This window comes from Mus musculus, chromosome 14, assembly GCF_000001635.26.
Source record: "Mus musculus strain C57BL/6J chromosome 14, GRCm38.p6 C57BL/6J".
Lineage (NCBI taxonomy): Eukaryota > Metazoa > Chordata > Mammalia > Rodentia > Muridae > Mus > Mus musculus.
In genome coordinates, this window is record NC_000080.6 from 120,559,974 (window position 1) to 120,582,745 (window position 22,772).

A 22,772-nucleotide genomic window follows, 5' to 3' on the forward strand; every position below is an offset into this window, starting at 1 on the left:
AGGAGCCACCGTGGTCGCCTGAAAACAACAGATATTCACTAAGAAAGAAGAAGATTGACAAAAACCCAGCTATTGCATCTTTCAGGAATAAGAGAAAGAAAGAAGATCTTTTCAAACAACCCAAACAGACAGTTTGTTCCATTTTGATATTTAGTAAGAAAAATTCTAAAGGATATTCTTCAGGCAAAACAAAATGACCCAAGACGGAAAGTCTGAAGTAACAATGGATTCAAAGATGAGACAAATTCAGGATAATACCAAAGGAATGAAGCATACTTAAAATACTTCATGGAGGTATAAAGACATAACAAAATGAACTAAAATGCTTGGCAATGGAATGTGAGAGGAGAGAGGCACTCTGAATGTTGGTTGGGGTGGGGATAACATTGAATAACAACCTACTTGGAAAGGCAGAATATATATAACTAACTTCCAAAATAAAAGCAAAAGAAGGGAGAAGGGGAGTTCTTATCATGTCATAAGAATTTTTTACTTAGCATTTATGCTAGGAAAATCTTTCGTGGGGGAGAAAGGTTGTCCTTGTTCCTGAACATGACACTTAAATCTGTAACCGCTTGGTCCTGTAGTGTCTCCCCCTGAACATGACACTTAAATCTGTAACCGCTTGGTCCTGTGGTGTCGCCCCCGCCCCATCTGTTTTAGCTCCTTACCCCACTTTCCTTGAAAACATGGCTGATTTATTTTAAGGGCACTATTCATTCCTATCTTGCTGTTTCTTGAAATTTCACTTGCGTCCCGTGGATAGTCCCATAATTTAAATCCTTATTGTGTGGGAACCTGGCATTCACTCATAGCCCAACTCACTCATTAGGTTTCCAAGGGTTTCCAGGTGAAAATATAATTAACTTTTGATGAGCTTCCAGTGGTTTCGTGGTATTTTAAGTACCGACTGTGACTTCAATTAAAGTTTTATATTTTTATGCATGATTCACCTGGAAGCCAGCTTCCTTCTTTGCTGTATGATGTCACATGGCTTCATTCTTCCACTGTGGCTTGGACTCTACTCTTTGAGCTCCTTATTCTGTTTCACTCAAATGTCAATCAAGCATAGTTGTTTATTTGATCTCAGAACACATTTCTCTCTGCCTGGATTTCTGCTTGAGCCATGGAGTTGGTTGCCCTGTTCTACAGTTTTCCCAACTGTGTGTCATAAGTAGAGCCAACTCCTTGTTGCTCCATGTGTATTGCCAATCCAGGATTACTAAGTATTTGTGATAAGGCCAATATGTTGCTTACAAATTAAAGAGAGTCATGCTTGGCTCTCAGTCACCATCAGCTTGCCTGGTACAGACTCAAATCACAGGAAATAATGAGAGCGGCCACAGCAAGCAAATGTGCATTCTTCTTGGTACTTCTAAGCCATGCACAAAGAGCATCAAAGGCTTCGGACTTATGCTTGGGTTGGGTTATGAGCCAAATGGCAAGGCCCCTTCAGAAAATGATTTCCCTCCTTCTAGACTCTGTTTTCTCTTTTGTGATATGAAGGTTGTCATCATGCCCACGATTGTGACTATCAAATGAGGCAGTCCACAGTCATCTAATCAGATGCAATCTGTTTAAACAAACAACCCTAACTGTGTTAGTCAGCTTCCCCTTGCTGTGAAAAATGCCCAAGAGAAACAACTGAAAGGGAATAAAGACTTATTTTGGATCCTAGCTTTGGTCCATGGACATGAATCCCTATTGCTTTGGGTTTTAGTGAGGCAAAGTATCTCTATGGTCACCATAGGGAGATTGTGGAAGAGAGCCACTCACTTCACGAAAGAGGTAGCAGAGAAGGGGAGAGGGGGAGGGGGAGGGGGAGAGAGGGAAAGGGGGAGAGGGGGAGAGAGGGAAAGGGGGAGAGGGGGTGGGGAGAGAGGGGGAGAGGGGAGAAAGAGGTCTTTGACTGTCAGGGAAGACACTTGGCAGATGGTGCCTACCTTAGACTCAGAACCTCAAGAGATCATATTAGGAAAACAAACCAACAACAAGGAAGGATTCTTACCATGTCATACTCTAAAATTAGTTGCCTAGAGAAAGGATCTGTGTGCTCTCATAAAATCAAAGCAGAACACCATCTTGAATTATTCCCAAATATGGCATGCCTTCCAGAAGGCATAAATGGACTATTGATTTCTGCTGTGGGGAATGAAATCTCTCTCTCTCTTTCTCTTCCTTTTAATTTTCAATTTGCTATTTTTAGAAAGCCTGGTGTCCCTGAAGAACTCTGCTCAAATATTGCAAGGCAGTGGAGAAGTCTTGAACTGAACTGGGTCCAAAGACTCCCATGTTTTAATAGTAGCATCAGTCTAGACACTAGCCTGGTCCCAAGCCTGAGTCACCATCATCAGACACAGAGCTCCACATGTTTTAAGGACTTTAGTTGTTAACTCAATTTTATTGAAATTGTGTGTGGGGAATCCTCACAAGGCCTCACCTTCCATATGCTTCGCCTCTCTAGAGAAGATTTGCATTGCATTTCCTTTCCCCAAACGTCTGGGAGCTATTTCCAGTGTAATGAAGTTAGACGTCTGCGTTTTAATTTATAAGTAGTTGATAATATTGTACTTTGTAGATGATTTTGAGGGTATTGTTCTATAATTAGAAAATATGGTCCACAAACACGCACCTTTGGGATTTTTTGGTGATTTTGAATAGGCAAGTAATGCTTTACTTTGGCAACTGTCTTTTGTATATATAGAAAAGGATTTGTATTTCTGTTTGTAGTATATAGATATAACTACATACCTGGTTTTAGAATGGGTTTGCAGACTGCATTATTTGATATATATATATATATATATCATTCAATGATATTTTATTATATATACTAATTACTTTACTCATATTTAAATTTTAATTTATATATTTTAAAATTTTTAACGAAAAATAAATTTACATTTTAATTATATATTTAATTATATATTTTTTAAATTTAATTATACATATGTGATGTGTTTGTGTGTGTGCATGTGCATGTGTTTGTGTGTGTGCATGTGCATGTGTCTGTTAGGTTTTTTCCTTCATTTATTGTGATAAAACACTTGGGCTAAAAAAAACGAAGGGAGAAAAGCCTTATTGTCCATCCTTGAGGAAAATGAGGGCTGGAACATGAGCAGGAACTTGAAGCAGAAACTGTGGAGGAGTGCTGCTTGCTGGGTAATTCACAAACCCATGCTTAGCTAGCTTTCTTATACACTCCAGGACCTCCTGTCCAGGGGATGGTACCACCCACAGTGGGCTAGACCCTCCTACATTAGTAAACAGTCAAGATAATCCCCGGAAAGACATGCCCACTGGCCAGACTGACCTGGGCAAGACCCTCAGCTGAGGCCCCTTTCTCTGGTGACTCTAGGCTGTGCCAAGTTTACAGTCAAAGCTACCTAGGGCAAAATATATTAAGTCTCTTCTAGGATTTTGGATTTTTTTAAGGTCTCTTTGTGCTGTTAGTTTATATTTCTCTGCAATGTCATTTAGAGAGATAGAATGTATCATCACACCTTTTCTTGCACATTGTATCTTTTATTGTTTTCTCACAGCCTTCAATGCCTCTCAGACCCTTCTCTATTTGGGTTCTGTTTCTGTACCCGCTTTTCCTTTTCTTTGTTCTACTTTGCTTAAAATATTTTTCCTCACATTATTTTCTACCCTTCTTGACCACTTATTTCATTTTAGTTGATCTAATTTTTTGACAACATAGAATTTATAAAATTCTAAGTTACCAGTTTTTGATAAAAGAAAGCATCTTTCACTTCCTTTGTGATTTACTTAGTATTTTTTGTTCTATTGCTGTGTCTGTGTTTACAGTCTATCTTCCTGTTGTTGACTTTTATAGGAGCTCCTTAATTTGCTTTCTTACTACTTTTAAAAAATCTATCATATCTCTGGAAATTAACCATGTAATTTCTTCAATCTGTATTAGTTTTTCATCTAAAAGCATTCTGGTTTATAAGTCACAGCACCATCCATAAGTAGGTGTGTGTGTGTGTGTGTGTGTGTGTATGTGTCTGTGTGTGTGTGTGTGTCTGTCTGTCTGTCTGTCTGCCTGCCTGTGTGTTTAAAGTAGTCGTAATGTTATTAAGAATTGTATTGATCTGTACTCTAGACCACCAAATCCAACCAAAGTAAGGGCTTCCTAGTACATTCACACCATTTTGAAGGTTACTGGTTTCTCTTTTTGTGTTTTGGCTTTGCGTTGTTTGGTTGGTTGGTTTGGTTTTGATACAAAGCCTCACATAGCCCAGGTGGCTTCACTGTGTGGTTGAGGTTGACCTCAAACTCGGTATCCCCCTCCAACTTCCAGTCTGAGGTTTCAGGCGTGACCACCACGTGTCAACTTAAAACACAGCAAAGGATCCAGACCTGGGAGAGGACCCAGGTGATTTTCAGTCCTAACCCAATTTAAGACTTATTCACAACTGGACGCCTAACTTACATACTCATTTAGTAGTTGCTAGCCTGTGCTGGCGGCCTGGGAACCCAGCTCATCTTCCACAAAGAGATGCTCAGTTTGTCTCCTCTCATAGGGAAGACATTTCACATACATCAGCATCACCCTTGAGACTTGATTATACACTTTAAGAAACATCGCTCACTGCTGCTCCATGTGTTCCTCCCCTCTCTTATTCCGTGATCAACATTGTCTTCAATTTTTTGCTGGAATAATTTCTCTATTATTGTAATAAAAGTGTGTTGTTAAAAGGCATGGGGTCTAGTGTGTATAAGAGTTGCTTTCTCTTTTCTCACATTTAAATGTTATGCCTCCCATTTTCTCAACCTCTGCAGAATTTTCTGTTTTCCAGCTTCCAGAATTGCAAGTGCAGAGTCTGGCGTCTCTGTCCTGTGTTATTTGTTCAACAGCCTTTTCTCCGCAGGGAGGAAGCTTAGTGATATTTCTCATTCTCTTGGGATTTAAGACTTGCTTGAATGAGCCCAGGCTGTTGTCATTGTCACCAGAAGTTCCCAGGGTTACGTGAACCTCTTCACCCTGAAAAGACAAGGTTAATTTTTATCACAGATGGCATTGCTTGGAAAGGGTTTGTTTCATGTTGAAATGTGATTGCCAACATGGCAGTGTCAAAAGGAATGAGGGTCTCTAAGAGGTCAATATGTTATAACTCTTGCCTCCAGGTAGTGAGTGAGTAGCCCCTCTCAGGGATCTGCATTTGTTATTCTTTACATGATCAGGTGGTTATAAAACAAGATCTCTCTCTCTCTCTCTCTCTCTCTCTCTCTCACACACACACACACACACACAGCCCTTCTGCTGTGACATCAGCACTGGAAACCAATCATATGCTTAGATCTGCAGAATCATGAGTCAGAATTAATCTCTTTTATTTATGATTTATTTAGTCTCAAAGTTTCATGAACTTATAGAAAATGTACTAAGACAACAAAAATTTATCACCATCATCATCATCACCACAGTCTTCACAACCATCATTACTACCACCATCACCACCACCATCTTCACCATCACCACCATAATCTTCATCACCATCATCACCACCACCATCTTTACCACCAAGATCACCATCACCACCACCATCTTCACCACCAAGACCACCATCACCACCATAATCTTCATCACTATCAGCACCATCTTCACTATCACCACCACCATCTTCACCACCATCATCATCATTACCAACACCATCTTCACCACCGAGACCACCATCACCACCACCATCTTCACCATCACCACCATAATCTTCACCACCATCAGCACCATCTTCACTATCACCACCACCATCTTGACAACAATCATCACCACCATTACCAACACCACCATCACAACCATCTGACCAGTAAGTACTTGTCTTCTACATGTTCTTCTTTTCTCTTTCCAACTTTCTTATACCTCGTGCCTCCCATGACTCTTTTCTTTTGTGTGCAGCTTCCATTCCTTCTCAATGTAAACTTCTGTCTCTTTTTTGTTCTTCAGATTAACTTGGTGTCCAAGTGGCTTTACAGTCATTTCAAGGCATTTCAGTAAGAGTCAAGTGGATGGATGCAGGGCGTGCCTCTCCTTTGCCCAGGGTCAGAGGGTTAACTTTGAAGGGGGAGAGTGGGATTGGCAGCTGCGCCAACGAATCTTTCTCATTTTTCACCTCCAGAAACATGTCAGTCGAAACAAACTCAACTTCATTTCAACTTCCCAAAGGCAATTTACGGAAGATTCATTACTCTGAAGTGAGAGATTGTCCCTTTACAGTGCTCTTGAACACACACACACACACACACACACACACACACACACACTGCATCTAATAACAGTTAAAGGGAAGCATTCTGCAGTTGACTTGAAGACTTGGGATTTCTGACTCCTTACACAATTGGGAAAGTCACAGTTTCTTTGGGAGGGGGATATTGTTATCAAGGTGTTACACAGGCACTTCAGAATTGACAGGACCCTGATATTGCACCTTTCCCCCCTTTTAATAAATGATTCAGTACAGGGGAACACCAAGGCCAAGAAGTGGGAGTGGGAGGGTAGGGGAGTAGAGGGGGGGAGGGTATGGGGGACTTTTGGGATAGCATTTGAAATGTAAATGAAGAAAATACCTAATTTTTTTTTTAAAAAAAGGAGACTGAAATGCATGATGATGGGAATCTGAGATAAGTCACAGTTTCTAATCTCAGATGAGGTCATCAGTGAATGGTCTGTCTCCTCCTCCACCTCACTACCAGTGACATCATCATCGTCATTACAGCTGGCAGCCCCATTCTCAAGTTCTTCTCCCATGTTTGAAACCAGAGTGCTGAGCTGTCGAGACGGCTCAGCAGGTAAGAGCACTAACTGCTCTTGCTCTTCTGAAGGTCCTGAGTTCAAATCTCAGCAACCACATGGTGGCTCACAACCACCCATAATGAGATCTGACACCCTCTTCCAGTGCATCTGAAATCAGCTACAGTGTAGTTATTTATAATAATAAGTAAATCTTTGGGTCTGAGAGAGCAGGGCTGACTGGAGCAGTGGGCAGAGGTCCTAAAAAACAAAAACTGTGGAAAACATCTTTCTCTTATATGAAGAAAACAAGGCTAATGAACCTGAGTATCATAAACATTTAATATTTTCATGTTACAAGTGTCAGTGGTGTGGTTCCAGAGGGTACAGCTGCTAAGGAGACAGTTTGTCGTTTTGTCAAGTGTTGACATAGAGTTAACACATGACACAGAAATTCCATACAAAGATACATATCCAAGAGAAATGTAAACACATGTCCATACACAATTTCCACATGACTGCACAGACCAGTAATATCCATGACAGACAAAAAGTGGAAACACCCCAAATATCTATCAATTGACCCATAAATAATTAGAATGTCATGTTTGTACAATGCAATACTGTCTGACAAAGAAGATGAAATTTTAATGCATGTAGCAATGTGGATGATCCTTGAAAACATATGCTAAGTAAAGAAGCCAGCCATCAAAAATGAATTGCACGATCCGATGTTATAAAGTGTTTAAAACAGGAACATCTATAGAGGTGGAAAGTAAATTAGCAGTGCCTATGGCTAGGGGTGGGAAGCTGGTCAGAAGGACACTGAAGTGATTGCTTGTGTAGCCATTGGTGACCCCACCAGGCACCGACAGACAGGTCTAATGCAATGTCACACAAGTGATCCTGGCTTAACTAAGTAGGTCACAAATCAAAACCAAAAGTCATGAGTCTGGGAAAGGATGGGTAGCAATAGTGGGGAAGGTTGCCAGGATGGGAGGATGGTGGGCCTGAGCTCTGGGGCCAGGGAGAAAGGGCTGCAAACGGCTGGGAAATTAAAGATGTGGGGAGAGCCATAGGTACATGAGACTGTCGCAGTCACTGTTTGGGCGTTGAGAAGAGACACTGTGACCATAACAACTCTTACGATGGAAAGCATTTAACTGGGACTTGCTCACAGTTCAGAGGTTTAGTCTATAATCAGCATGGCAGAAGGCATGGTGACATGAGGCAGACATGGTGCTGGAGAAGGTAACTGAGAGTTCTACTTCAGGATCAGCAGGGAACAGGAAGGGAGAGGCTCTGAGCCTGGCATGAGTATTTGAACCCTCAAAGCCCACCCCCAGTGACACTCTTCCTCCAACAGAACACACCCTCTAATCCCTGTCAACACTCCCTAATGATTAAATATTCAAATATATGAGCCTATGACTAGGAGGCCACTTCTATTCAAACTACCACAGGGACATACCTTACTCACTCTGAGTAAAGGCCACCATGCTGACCAACAGGCAGACATACGTCAGCAGGCACCCAGCACACATGGGCCTCACACAGACAACCACAGGCACACCCGCCAACCAGCACACAGTTGCATGTGAGTAGCTATGTAAACACACACACACACACACACACTCATGCGTGTGAGCTCCCACAGAGGCACGCTGATAAAAGTGGTTGTTCAAGTACTGTCCTCTGACATCAAGGCTAGTTATACAAAACCCTCATGAAATTGACACTCATCCAGGAAGAGGTGTATAACAGATTACATGAACTGTTTGCCTTTAGGTCTCCAGGACATCAGGTATCAGTCGGTTTGTACTGAATCAGAACTCCCCTGGTATTAACCATATTGCCCCATGTTGGATATCTGTATCAGTACCACACTGTCTAAACAGAAACTGGCCCTTACAGGGATGGATATTTGTTCCCTACAGAAGAGAGAAAGAGAGAAGGAAGAGAGCAACCAGAATACATTAGATACATATAAAAATTGCCAAATACATTTTCAATTAATATGTGAATCTGCAAATATTCATAAAAAGGGAGGCAGCAGCTGGTTGATAAAGGAGTTCTTAGTGGGGACAGTTATGAAAATCTTCTAAAATGATTTTGGTAGTGTTTCCACAACAGTGAATATATGAAAATCGTTAAATTTTATACTTAAAAGAAGTAAATAATGATTATATCTCGATAAAAATAATCCTGGTTCATGGGTAGAGGACACCCAGGACTTTGGTATAGGTTTTAGGTTCATGCAAACATAGAGGCAAATTCTAGCTCTCTAATATGCTGATGGGATGAACTCGGTCATGTGACTACATACCTCTTTAAACCCCAGTGTTCTCTCCCTCACAGTTGAAGTTGAGTGAAGGAGGCACTCACAAATCTGGATGGGGTTCCATCCCATCCCCCCCACCACTTTGCAGAATCATAAACTATCACCCAGAGTCTGTTGTCTTGACCGTGTTGTGAAGGTGAAGGACCAATTTCCCCACCCCCTGGTTAGATCTTCTCCATCCCTGCTCCTGTGTTTGTTTTCAATTCCTTTGTTCTAGTTGGAGCGAGGGAAACAAACCAAAGCGAAACACTCACCAAAGAGTCACCCTTCCTAGCTGTAATGACACAAATTACATTGTTCTCCAGAGCCAAGAGCACCCAACCCTTAAATTTAACCATGTGAGTTCGGCAAATCTTTGCAAAAGCAAAACAGCTGTTTCTCTTTGGCTCCATTTTTTTTAAAGCATTTTCTCCAAGGCTTAAAGATGTACACACTCCTATTGTGAAGCCAGGGGAAGCACATACGGGGGCGGGGGGTACGACCACCAAGACTCCTGGTGTGAGTGAAGGGGTTCAGGTTCATTTTTGGACAACGATGAAGTTTCTATACACGAGGGACTGTGGTGTTTATAACGTGTGAGGCATTAGTCTAAGGATTTGATGACTAGGTTATTTAAACTTTGTAAAGCAGGCATTACCATGATTCCTATGCAAACGGACCCCAAGACATGGAAACTGATTGTGCTTCCTAATGAGCGAAGCTGGGCACACTCAGGCAGAGTGGCTTGACTGCTCATGTTTTCATGGTCCCTCCACCTCCTGTGACTCAATTGCTTTCATTTATTTCTATTGCTCCCTTTACTCCCAGTCACCTATGCACCATCCTCTTACTGTCCCTGCCAAGTCTTTGCCTTCCCACCACCTTGTGACAACCTCCTGCCTTCACCAATGGTGACACTGATCAACTGGTCATTGTCTTTAGAGCTATCCACAGTGCCTCTTGTCTTGGGGCAGGGCACCCAGAGGAAGCCCAGCTTTGGTCAGGAACTCATGAAATGACACACGGCTCAGATGGGAGACAGCATAGTTGCAGTTGGGAGGGGCTTGGCAAAGAGATCACACTTCGTGTACCTCTCTGTGAGCATCTTCTCAGTGCTCTGTGCTGGGTCGGTTTTCATCTGTGACACACTGACTTCTAAGTATGTTTATTGTATGTATAATAGTAGGCTTACATCATTACTACCACTGGCCACTGGAAGACCCTAGAGTGAATTAAAAATTCACTAGAGTCTCCCCCTCCCTCCCCTGCACTTGGTGGATGAGAGTTTTTGGGTGCAGGAATCAATGTGAAAAGACAATCTTCCTAGTGGGCCATGAGTCACTCAGAGATTGCCAGTTATGGTGCTGGCCTGATTGCTCGTTCCACGGAGTGCTACTGTTCCATTCCACAAAGTACTTCCTGAAGATTTCCTGGAGACCTGGGAGCCTGCACAAGTGCAGTGGGGTTACAAAAAGCCACCATAGGGGGCTCCCTGCCTCCTATGGTCAGTATCAATAGCATTATCAACAGAGACTTAAAAATCAATGACACAGCTATGCCAGACATAAGAGAGCAGCTGTGTTCATCGGTATCAATGGGAACTTGTTAGAGAGGACCATAATGCTTAGCATATTTTAGGTGCTATCAAATACACATACATACATACACACATACACATATATACATACACATACATAATACACTACACACATATACATCATACACATATATACATACACATTCACACATATATACACACATATACACTTATATACATACACATTCACACACACACATATATACATACACACACACATATATATACATATATGTATATATATACATATATATACATATACATATACATATACATATACATACACATACACATACACATACACATACACATACACATACACATACACATACACATACACATACACATATATATATATATATATATATATATATATATATATATATATATATACATACATATATGGAGTGGAGAACAAAGTATATGGACAAGTACATGCATGCCTGCCTTAGGGGCAGAACAGGCATTATGTGGAAAGCAGAGCCAGCCCCCAGGTGAAGAGAATAAATAACACAGGAATCCCAGGGGCAGGAGCTAGCTTGGTATATTTGCCATTTTCCACTTAGACCCCCAGGAAGTGATAGTCATCGAAGTGAGCTATAGACAAGATCGCTGTGGCCAAGAACCAGGATCGGCTCTAGCAACCCAGCACATCTGCAGCTGGAATCTGCTTCTAGCTCTGATTCTGACTAAGGGGGACTGGAGCCTCATTTGTCCTGATGACCTAGGATGACGCCCCAAGTGCCATCCACGATACATACACTGATTAGCAAGGCATGAGGTGGCCACTGATGGATCTGGGGAAGGAGGAAGGCATGTGACTGTCCTCTAGAAGAGAATGTTACATGATAGAAACAGTAAAGCTACAAACAATGACTAACTGATGCTTATCCAGTTCCTTCCACACAGTGACTGACCTCTGTCACAGGTCCCCTAGTCCTTAACCAGCTGCATGGTAAACATTGTCACCTCTAACAATAGAGAAGAAAGCCCTCCCTCACACTCTGTTCTTTCCAACCTACTAGCCACTAAAGTTCTTTTGAGTAATTTTAAAATAAAATTAAAACATATTTAAATTACTCTGTGTTATCCAGAAATCATTTGCATCATGTAGAATGCATGTAGAATGTGCTTATTTTAGAAACAATGGCATTTTTCTCTTGAGTCATGAGTCCAGGAACATTTTTTTTTAACTCACTAAGCCACTGCACACATCTCTGACTCTTGCTACAGGGTGAGCATTTGGTCACCACCCCACAGCTATGAACTCCTGAAATAGGTCTAGATGGCTAATTTTAAATTTAAAATTACACTTTGCTGCCTGCTTAGCTAGCCTTGGGTGTTTCTGGTTGGTGACACTATCTAAAGCTACATTATCTTGGACTGTTATTATCGAAGAAAGAGCAACATCTAGAGCAGAGATAAGGGACCAGGGGAGAGAAGAGTGAGGAGCTGAAGGGAAGAGGAGGGGAGACAGGAAGGAAAAGAGGCAGTGAGAGGTACAGACCATCCCTGCTCTCTCAGGGACCACTGAGGCAGACCCAGGATTCTGTTTGTTGGCCACTGGACTCTGCACCCCAGGACACCCTGACCCCAATCTGCCTGTTTGCCCTGGGAAGGTCACCTACAATGGAGGGGCAAAGAAAAAATACTAAGACAGAGCAAAGGGACAATGCAAAGAGGAACAAAAGGAGGTTAGGCACCGGGGACCTGAGTCATGGCTTTGGAAACCAAGAGGTTTGTAAACGGAAGCCTGGGGACCCTTCAGGAAGTGGTTGTCACCTGTGCTCTGCTGTGCTCAGCAGAACAGAGAGCTGCTGACAGAGGAAAGAAGGAAAAGCAGCTGTTTGGGGATCAGAAAGATCTGGTTCTAGTTTCCGAGCAGTCACCAAGTCACGTGCCTGAGCACGGAAGTCAACACACAGAGACCGAGCCTCATCTTCCGAATCAGGACCTTGGGAAGATGACTTTGATCTTAGCATCCGCGCGCCTCTTCCTTGCCCCTTCAGTTAGCAGCATGCTTCACTTGTGTTCTAGAGTGAAACCTAAAGCCAACTCCAACCTGTGAGGTCATGGGGCACTCTTAGCCCATGCACCCTAAGGATGAAGCACAAGAGGGCCCCCATTAACAAGGCCACCACAGGACTGTAGGTGAGTATCTCCCATGAACTAAACGTATTTCTTTATTCATAAAAGTCAAACATCACCTCTTTTTGATGCATGCCACAAGGAAATCTAAGCAATGCAAACACTAAAGCTACATGAAGATCAGGAATAAGGTTTAGAACTTTGCCTACGTGGTCTAAAGAATGATCGACTCTTAGGCAATACTTAAAGATAGATCGTAAGTGTTAGCATTTTGTCTAAGCTCTGTCCCACAGTTACCTGGCAACAGCCAGGTGTGCCTGACTCACTATAAAAGGGGCTGCTTGTCTCCTCCTCTCTCTCGATTGCTCTCTTGCCTTCCTGCTCCTGCTCGCCACATGCTCATGCCTGGCCTCTACCTCTCTCTCTCTCTCTCTCTCTCTCTCTCTCTCTCTCTCTCTCTCTCTCTCTCTCTCTCTCTCTCTCCCCTTTCTCTGTCTCTACTACCCTCTTGACTCCCCTCCCCATGCCCTGAATAAACTCTATTCTATAGTATATCATCCTATGGCTGGTCCCTCATGAAGAAGGGATGCCTCAGCATAGGCCAGTAGAGGCACTTCTTGCCCCCTTACCTGACTACACATCCACCAAAACATATCCCCTCTCTCTTTATCTTTTTATAAACATATCAATAAGCAACCAAATTACATATGTATGTGTATCTACATATCTATAGGTATAGACCTCATGTGTATTTAATGTTTTATTATGACTTGTTTTGTGACAGAATGTAGCACACAGCCCTTTGCATTCATTTAACTCACATATAAGCTATTGAGTGGAAGAACTGTAAGATATTTGCTTGCAAAAAGGTGACCCTTCTCTCAAAATTTAGAGACCCACATCCCACTCCTACAAAGCCTTTTATTTTTCTTTCCAAGGGAAGCCCAGAGTCTTGTACCTTGTGCTCCTAACACTGTGTATTCAGAATTATTTATTTATTGAATTTCAGAGTCACACTCCTTCTCAAGAGTACAAGGTCACAGGCAAAGGACTCTGGCAGTTTTGGTCATAAACATACTTGTGACCTGACTGCAGTTAAGCTCAAGGGCGTCAGGGAGACAAGGAGGGAGCTGAAAACAATCCTCGGGTTTCTGAATGCCTCATCTGTGTGCCTCTTAGTCAAAGACTGGAGCATCTGCTTGCAACTTAATTGGCTTCCCCCACCCCCTTCTTTCTTTACGTGAGAAAATAAAAATGATTTGACCCCCAAATCATGGGAAAATGGATCAGAGAGTAAAGCGGAATGAGTCTGTTCTGCAGTAGGTGTAGTTGAGGGGTGGGATGCAATTAAACACAGCATTTCTGCCACCATGGCAAACATCACTGGGGAACGAGGGCTTGCCTTGCACTGGGGATGGCAGCCTTGGGTCCTGCCTGTGGAATGAGGAAAGCATCAAACTGATATCTTCCTTCTGACCACTGAGGCTCAGAAACATGGGCGGCCCTTGGTGGCTTGATGGCTTGCTCCTAAGCCATCAACAGAAACTAAAGCAAAGCAGAGTGGGTTTGAGTTAGGTGTTCTCGCCTGAGCTAGTATCTCGCCGGCAAGAATTCACTCGGACAACCGGATCCTTCTACGGCAAAGCTTTTATTGCTTCAACATAAGGAAGACCCCGAACCCGGAAAATGGCGCTGCTTATATAGCCCTCAGTGTGACGTTTCAGCACCTGATGTGGCGTGACAGCACCTGATCCGTTGCTCGCCCATCACCCCATTACTACGCCCCGAAATGGGCAGTGACTGGGCGTGAATTTACTCTTGCACTTGCGCATAAGGCTTGTTTACTAGTTAGGCGCAGTGGAAGCCAGCGCCATCTTATAATGGCGATTGCTCACGGCACGGCTCTCCACAAGGTGTCTTTAGTTTTACGGACAACAACAACAACAAATTCAGCAAAAGGCTCCCGCCTGTGAACCTGCCCACCCTCCCACTACAATGATATTCTCATTTTACAGACACCAACGCTGAGTGTTAGGGATGCAGTGTCTTCCAACCCCAAATCCCATGACCTTCACGCATGTTCGAAGAAGGAACTTCAGGCATTTTGAGCTGGGGTGCCTATTGCCCATTCTAAAATTTCCTAAGATGCCTGGGCTAACAGGGTTCCATGTGTGGGGACAGCTCCCACGCTTACCTGTAAGCCATCAGAGGTGCGGTGGCAGCTTGCTCATACATCTCATAATAATGATGAAAAGTTAAGTGACTGGAACTAGCACCTTTGAAGAGCTGCATGTGTTAAAGAGGAGGAGGTTAGGTGTGTGTTAATCTGGCAAGTACTCTTAAAGAGAAGGATGTCAAGACAGAGAGAGAGAGAGACAGAAGGTGACCACCTGCAAGGAAAGAGACCTCGGGAGGAAAAAATGCGTTAATGCCTTCATCTTGATCCTCAAGTCTCGAGCACTGTAATAAAACAAATTTGACATGTTTAAGTCTTCCAGTGGGGCCGGGGTGGGGAGTGGGGGAACTTTGTTCTGGGGACCTGACCACCCAGATTACATGTATCTATACTAGGAATCTCTAGAAAAACATCAAATAGGATGTGTGTATATATTATATATGTAGACATGTAAATATGTCTATGCTGTATACACGAGCATCAAGGGAGATTTATTTAAGGAGTCGGCTAACATATGGGTGGGGCTAGAGCCCTGGTCAGTCTGGAGATGAGCTGGCAATCGAGAACTCGGCATGACTGCAGTCTTGCTTCAGAAGGCAGCATGAGCCTAATGTCCTTCATCTTTGGGAGACATTAGGCTTTTCTTCCAGGGTCCTCAGATAATGGGTGTGGCCTCCCTGCGTTGAGAATGGTAATATGATTTTCTCTGACTCCACCTCTTAAGTATTAATCCAATCTAAATAACGCCTTAACTGCAAGATCTGGGTGGATGTTTAGTCATGCAATGGAGCACCAGAACGAGGTGACATATAAAATTAACTATTATTGGTGTGTGTATGTTTTGTCTAACTAAAACCCTGATGGATCAACACAAGTTCTTCATTCTCCATTTTCATTCTTACCTTCTGGTTCTTACCTTTAACATTTATCTCCATGTATTATGTCATCAAAACAGCATCCAACAGCTGAGGGGGAAAAATAGTGTGCCAACTGCCTGGCAAACCCTGAGCCATCTGCTGGATCATTGGTGGGTGCTCCTTGGGTCTGTACATCTGAAACAGGGTTCTCTACTTCCCTATGTTTCAAAACTTTGAGAGGCTGATAGAACACAAATATATTGATCTGGGGAGGTGGTTTGGTCAAAAATAATGTGCTTTTCATGAAAGCCTGAGGACCCAAGTTTGAATCTCCAGAACTCACACAAAATCCAGGAGTGGTGATAATGTATGCAGACCCAGTGTGGGATGAGGAAGGAGCAGAGATGAGCAGGTTTCTTGAGCTGACTGGCCTGCCAGTCCAGACAATCGCAGTAAGCTTAAGGTTCAGTGACTTAGATGTCATAGATTTCTGAGGCATGCCCAAGAAAAACAAGCACCTCTGCTCACCAAATACATGTACAAGACAGCCCAAGCCACTGTTTTGACAGTACCCCTGAACTGCCAGCAATACCAATACCCATTAACAAGAGAAAAATCAGTACACAAACAGTGACACACACATACAGTGGAATATGAGCCACAATCATAAGGAAAAATAGAGCTTGTGTCGGACAGAACAGTATGCACAAGCCTTTCAACTTCTATGATGAGAAAAGAAAACAGACAAATGAACCAAAGCTAGATACAGAAGCACACAACATCTAGTTCTGCATGAAAAAGTCACAAAGAGTAAACCTAATGATGTGTTAGTGGCAGGACGGACTGGGATGTGGGTGGGAATTCAGCAGCGATGCTATAACTGCCCTTAATTCATGTAAATCTTGACCACACAGGTGCTTGTAAGTGGTGCATCGGTCCTGCCCCAGTGCTGACTTTCCTATTCGAGGAAATGAGAACCCGCCATGCCCAACACCCACTTCTCCTCTTAAACTTCAATTTCTCCTAAGTTCAGAAGGAAAGACAAATATATAGTCCAGATTTGGTTATATCATCTTTAAACCAAGTCATAAAGTACAGTTGTCAGCATATTTTGGTTGGTTGGTTGGTTGTTTCCCCCCCCCCCCTTTGGTTTTTCAAGACAGGGTTTCTCTGGGTAGACTTGGCTGTACTCAAATTCACTCTGTAGACCAGGCTGGCCTCGAACTCACAGAGATCTACCTCCCTCTGCCTCCTGAGTGCTGGGATTAAAGGCATGGACCACCACCACCTCTGATTGTCAGTATTTTGAGCGTGCATAGACAAAAGTTCACTTGGTCTACCAAAGTCATGCTGCAAGCCCTGGGGCCACCTAAAAATTCAGGGGTATCCATCTTACCACTTGGATGTGGTTGTGGAGAGTGTTTAAACCATGTTCCTATCTCACTGCCCACCTTGCTCTCATCTTTAGTGGCTTCATTTTCCCTGAGGATGCTCCAACAATTCCATCCACACTAGTATTCTCTAGAGAGAATAGAAGATTCCACAGCTGGACTCTCTCTATCTGAGAGGGATGTGAATGGGAAGAGGAGGGAAGGCAGAGAGTCACCGTCTAGCAGGAGACTTCCAGGTGCATGGGGAGGAAGCTTTAGAGCACATGAAGATGGAGGCCTTGCATATGGTCTGCCTCATTTCCACCCTACATGCACCTCACCTTCAGTGGTGTCAGCAACAACAAAGAGATTCAGGAAGACAGACAGCTCTGAATCATGTGTGCTCTGGGCTTTCCTTCTGGGCCACGGCTCACATACTACTAACACAGTGGGGAATTTGGAGGAGTTGGAAGGAGAGGGCTAAGGGAAGCCTTCAGTGTGTTTGTCAACCAGCTGGGAATAGCCCCTCAGTGTGCATATATTAATGCCCAGCCTAAGCTCAGCTCCACAGGTTGACCTTTAAGACTTCTTGGCTGTCCTGCCCTCAGAGCATTAAACTCTAGCTGAAGGAAATAGAGTAACATTTACATTAGGGCAGTGGTCAGGTGGCAAACCAGTGGGAAAATGGAGTGGATGCTTAAGAAGAGACAGAATAAGACCAATCCTAAACCCTTACCAAAGAAAAGATAGAATGGAGTTAGGAGTCTACTGACCCAGCCCACGAGGTTTTGCGACCTTGGAGTAAATGACTTTGTTTCAACCCTGGTACCGAGCCACTGAAACCCAAAATCTGCACCAGAATCTACAATTGCTGTGACCACAGACAAGCCACTTAATTTCTCCCTAATCATCATGTTTTCCCATGTGCAGAATGAACATTATAATATCAACACATGAGGTCATGTGATTCCAAGGACTTAGAAGAACACCTGATCCAGTACACGGTACGAACGAGTATATCCCTTCTAAATGATTATTTTTATTATTTTATCTTATTCTAGCTTCCTATCTCTGAGCTGGGGCTTTTTGACTTTCATGTAACAAACCAAGAGTTTGCTCTGATCTTTTAAATAACCTTCCAGTTGCTGTCTCACGCAAGCATTCCATTAGTGCTATGGGGGTTGGGTTTCAGCTATAAACTCTATGCCTTCAGGGACCCAAATCCTGTTGTAATGACACTGAAGATTAAAGACAGTTAGAAGCTAAAATGTAGCTGGTGTGCACCATCAAGAGTACCCCAAGGGTGTGCATACCCATTCTCAAATCCTAGTGTGCTGCTATTGAGCAGTTAGTGTCTTTGTTGTTTAGAAAGAAAGAATTTTTAAAACATTGCCATGCCACAGCAACCAGACTGGTAAGTGATCCAGAACAGGCTGAACTGATAAAAATATGTGTGAAAATGTCCAGATTGACGATATATCCTAAAAATAAGTTTCACAAAATAGCGGAAGAAGTAGAAAGGGCCTGGTTTCCCATACATGTGATTTCATCTTTAATTTTTTTTAAGGTCTAAAATATTCAGTTTGAAAATGATTTGAGCACTGCCATCTGGAATGGATAGAGAGTGAAAGGCCCTAGATGGGGAACAATAGAAAGCATCGTTGGAAGAGTGAAGGGGCAAAACTTGATGTGTTGACAGCAAACAAACGCGTGCACAGCCCCGCATGTAGAGTGGAGACTTTCCCCACTTGTCTTCAAAGCAGTATGCTCTACGTACGCCCTGGCGAGAGCCAAGTTAGCTTAACTGTTATTTACTTCTCTTCTCAAGATTCCAAAGCAGATGAGCATTGCTGCATTGCCAGCTCTGAGAGAACGCGGGGGTTTCCAATTATAAATTCTAACCTTAGACAAGCAAGCCCCCTTCCAACTCCAACAAGGAAATTCAGAGCTCTAACATAACAGTGTTTTAAGAGCATCCTGCCCGCATTGGTTAGACCTGCAGTGTGGGGCTTGCTTCATATCAGAAAACCAGATTTCTTGGTGTATATAGAGCATGCTATGAATACTCATCACAGGGCCAATCTACTCGGGACAACACTGGGATACTTTTATATTCTTCTGTGATTGAAATGACTTTGTCTTCTACAATTGTCAAGGAATTTGGAGAAGATTTCTGTGTGACATCTTCAGCAAGCTCATGACCAAGCATTAATTACATTGGACAGACAGGATATGTACCAAGCAGGCATGGTAAACCTTAGAGACGTGATCAGGAAACATACAGAGCTCATGTCGATGAAGAGTCTAAAATTCTAGGGAAGGAATTTGCACATGCAAACAGATAGACATTTTTAAAATTCTAATATGATTTCAAAAATGTATTGTATCAAATTAGTAACCAGTGTTCCTATGATAAATGAATATAAATAACATGAATATAAACACCCAGGTTTGGAGATTGAGTATTTAAATTATTAATTTTGAGGGTAAGTGTAATATTTGAATCTATGCATGCAATGTATAAAAATCAGGCTGGGTGAGTGGTTTGACCACTTTCTCCTATTTTGTCATCTCTTTTTGCTGAGAATATTGGTAATATCTGATATTTTGAAATGTGCAGTTTTTATCACCAAATTTATTATGCTGTGCTATAGACTAGTGGAAACCTCCCACTGGATGTACCTGCTCCTTCCCCCTGATTTTCCCCACAGGTTCGGAAGCTTGACCAAGTCCTTATTATTTGCCTCAAGGACAACTTCCTGAGTCTTTCGTGTGTCTGGCTATCAGATATTTCTACACTGGCATAACGGAGCAAGCCACTACACTGAAGTTATGGGCTGGGAATTTATTTTCTTCTACTGTCCTGTCAGAGGAGATAGGAACTTCTGTGCACAAAACCAAATGAGAAGCTCTGACCTTTAGCCTGGCATTTAGTTGCCTCCAACTCATTCTTACTTATGCCGAAGGTAAGTTTATCTCTCTAAGCTTCCGTGTTGCCTGAGTAATTACCAGTGTGTCTATGCTCCTTTTGTTTGTTTGTAGAACATGATTTTAATATTTTCAACTCTTACTATTCAACAAACAGAATAATTATTTAAAGATATATTTCGTTGTTATCTCTCCCTTTTCATTTCTGATTTTAATTTGAATACTGTCTCTGTGCCCTCTGGTTGTGTCTAGGCTCTTAACTGCCCTAGATTACCACACATAAGAGTATCCCTTCCACTGACTGACATGGCCTCTCAGTTTACCAAGGCCAAGCTACTCTGGATGACGTTGGGTATTTGTATCTTCTTCTGTGAATGAAATGACTCTGTCCTTTACCAGTGTCAAGGCGACAAGGTTCCCAGGAAGCCATGCGGTCAGGTGGGACAGAGCAGGACCAGTTTCAGTCCTTGCCATTGGACATTTGAGACACCACTGACCTCATATTTGGAAGAACCAAGTACCAACATTTCGTATTTAATACATGCTGGACAAGGAACTTATTTCTCCTTTAAATTCGTTTATTCCGGATATGAGGGTTTAGAAAAGGAGTCAGAGACATCTTGAAATAACTTATAAACAGGCAGGTTCAGACAACAAAAAAGCTCCTGTCCCTTCAAGATTATGAAATTGGTCTTGGGTATTTTGTACATAATTTGTACTGTGCTCATTAAGACACCTGCAAAGGCGAAAAAAAAAGACTTGTATCCTTTAAGATGGAAGACATTTATAAATCTTGTGGCCTTAAAAACTTGAAAGAAAACTTAGAATCCTGTATCATACCAGTGCTATTTGTCAAAGCAAGTTGTTGAGGTCAAGTTGTCTGTAAGATGAAAGTGTGTGCCTTACTCTAGAGGCAGGCCTGCCTAGCAGGAGCACAATCTACTGTGCTTGTCTATCAAGGCAAAGAGAGAACACCATGTGGATCCAATGGCAGAGAAGAACAGCTGGGAGCATCAGGAGAACCTAAGCATTTGGCCAATGAGCAAGTCCTGCATAACCGGTGATTTTAAGGATGACATTTCTGTTACCAGATACTTATGCAACTTTCCCAGGGAGTTCAGCTGAAACAGACAGGGAATTGAAGACAAGTGGCACCTAATGTCACTGATGATTGACAATGACCAATAACCAGGGAATCACTGTACCAGTTAGGCCATGGTACTTCCTCAGTATGGTATTTTGGCTCCTGTAAAACAGAAGTTCTAATAGGATTTTCTGTCATTTTTTCAGTCTAGAGCATCTTAAATATTCCCATTCCACCACAGAGATGATACAGTCAACAGTCTTGGGGTTTATATCAGTGAAGGATGGCAACGCTGGAAATAAATAACTATGCAGGCAGGGATCTTGCTAATCGGAATGGACACAGGCAGCCCATGTAATAGATTGTTTGTCTGGAAGGCATATTTTTCTCTACTCATATCCGAGGGTCCAAATGATGTCCTATGTGTGTTGTGTCTATGTAAAGAATGTAGAGCAAAAACACCATTCGATTTTCTCTTGGTCTCTTTGTACAGAGAATAATTATCATGGTTACAGAGTTTCAGTGTGTGAGATTCCATGTGGCTTGACTGCCTGGTACGTGTGAAAGCACAGTATCGATGGACTGTCAGCATGAGGATGGTTATAACACTGTCACGTGCAGCTTCAGAGTCTTTCTAGGAAAGATGTTCTTAGCAACTAAAATGTCACTGTGTTATAAATTATCACAGGGTGTATAAACTAACACACGTCACACTCTCACATTCTCCCAAACTTTCAAGATTACCCCCCCCCATTTTAATGTACAGACGCTGTGAGTCTTGGGATATGGACATAATGTTTGTTTCTAGTATCTTCTCTGATATCTTATTATTTCCCCTTCTATAAGCCAGGTCACAGTGGATAATCTCAAGCCCTAAGCAATTTCATAGCCACATTGGACAAACTCTACACTTGCTTCCATAATTAAACATCAGACTTCAAAAAAGGAAGTGATGGAAGAGAGACAGAAAAATACCCTAGATGAGAAGCTGGACTCTAACAGGAAAGTCATGGAATCAGCCTGGTGAGAGAGAGGAAGGAAAGGAGGGAAGAGAGGAGCAGCCGTGCTGGATGTGCAGAGGAGCTCAACCCTTTAGAGGGTGGAGTCTTGCAGGAGGAAGGGGGTCTCTAGGGCAGGCTGCAAGGACCCATAGCCTCACTCCATTGCCTGCCCCGCCTCCCATGAATGGATGAAAGTTGCAATCAGCCAGCTCTCCTTCCTGCTGCCAGCCATGTCTTTCCCACCACAATGGTATGCATCCTTCTGGGAGCATAAATCAAAATAAACTTAATTTTAAGTTAGTCATTGTCTTAGGGTTTTACTGCTGTGAACAGACACCATGACCAAGGCAACTCTTATAAGGACAACATTTAATTGGGGCTAGCTTACCAGTTCAGAGGTTCAGTCCATTATCATCAAGGCAGGAACATGGCAGCATCCAGGCAGGCATGGTGCAAGAGGAGCTGAGAGTTCTACATCTTCATCTGAAGACTGCTAACAGAATACTGACTTCCAGGCAGCTAGGATGAGGGTCTTAAAGCTCACACCCACAGAGATGCACCTACTCCAACAAGGCCACACCTACTACAATAGGGATACCCCTTCTAATAGTGCCTCTC

At 42.7% G+C, this 22,772-nt stretch overlaps 1 long non-coding RNA gene across 1 annotated transcript; it reads left to right on the forward strand.

Moving 5' to 3' along the window:
- The first annotated feature begins 18,554 nt into the window (after window positions 1-18,554).
- On the forward strand, window positions 18,555-22,454 carry Gm41252. The gene is made up of 3 exons (XR_003951156.1): window positions 18,555-19,627; window positions 19,853-20,107; window positions 22,004-22,454. It is a non-coding gene; the product is annotated as a predicted gene, 41252 (long non-coding RNA).
- Window positions 22,455-22,772: the final 318 nt, after the last annotated feature.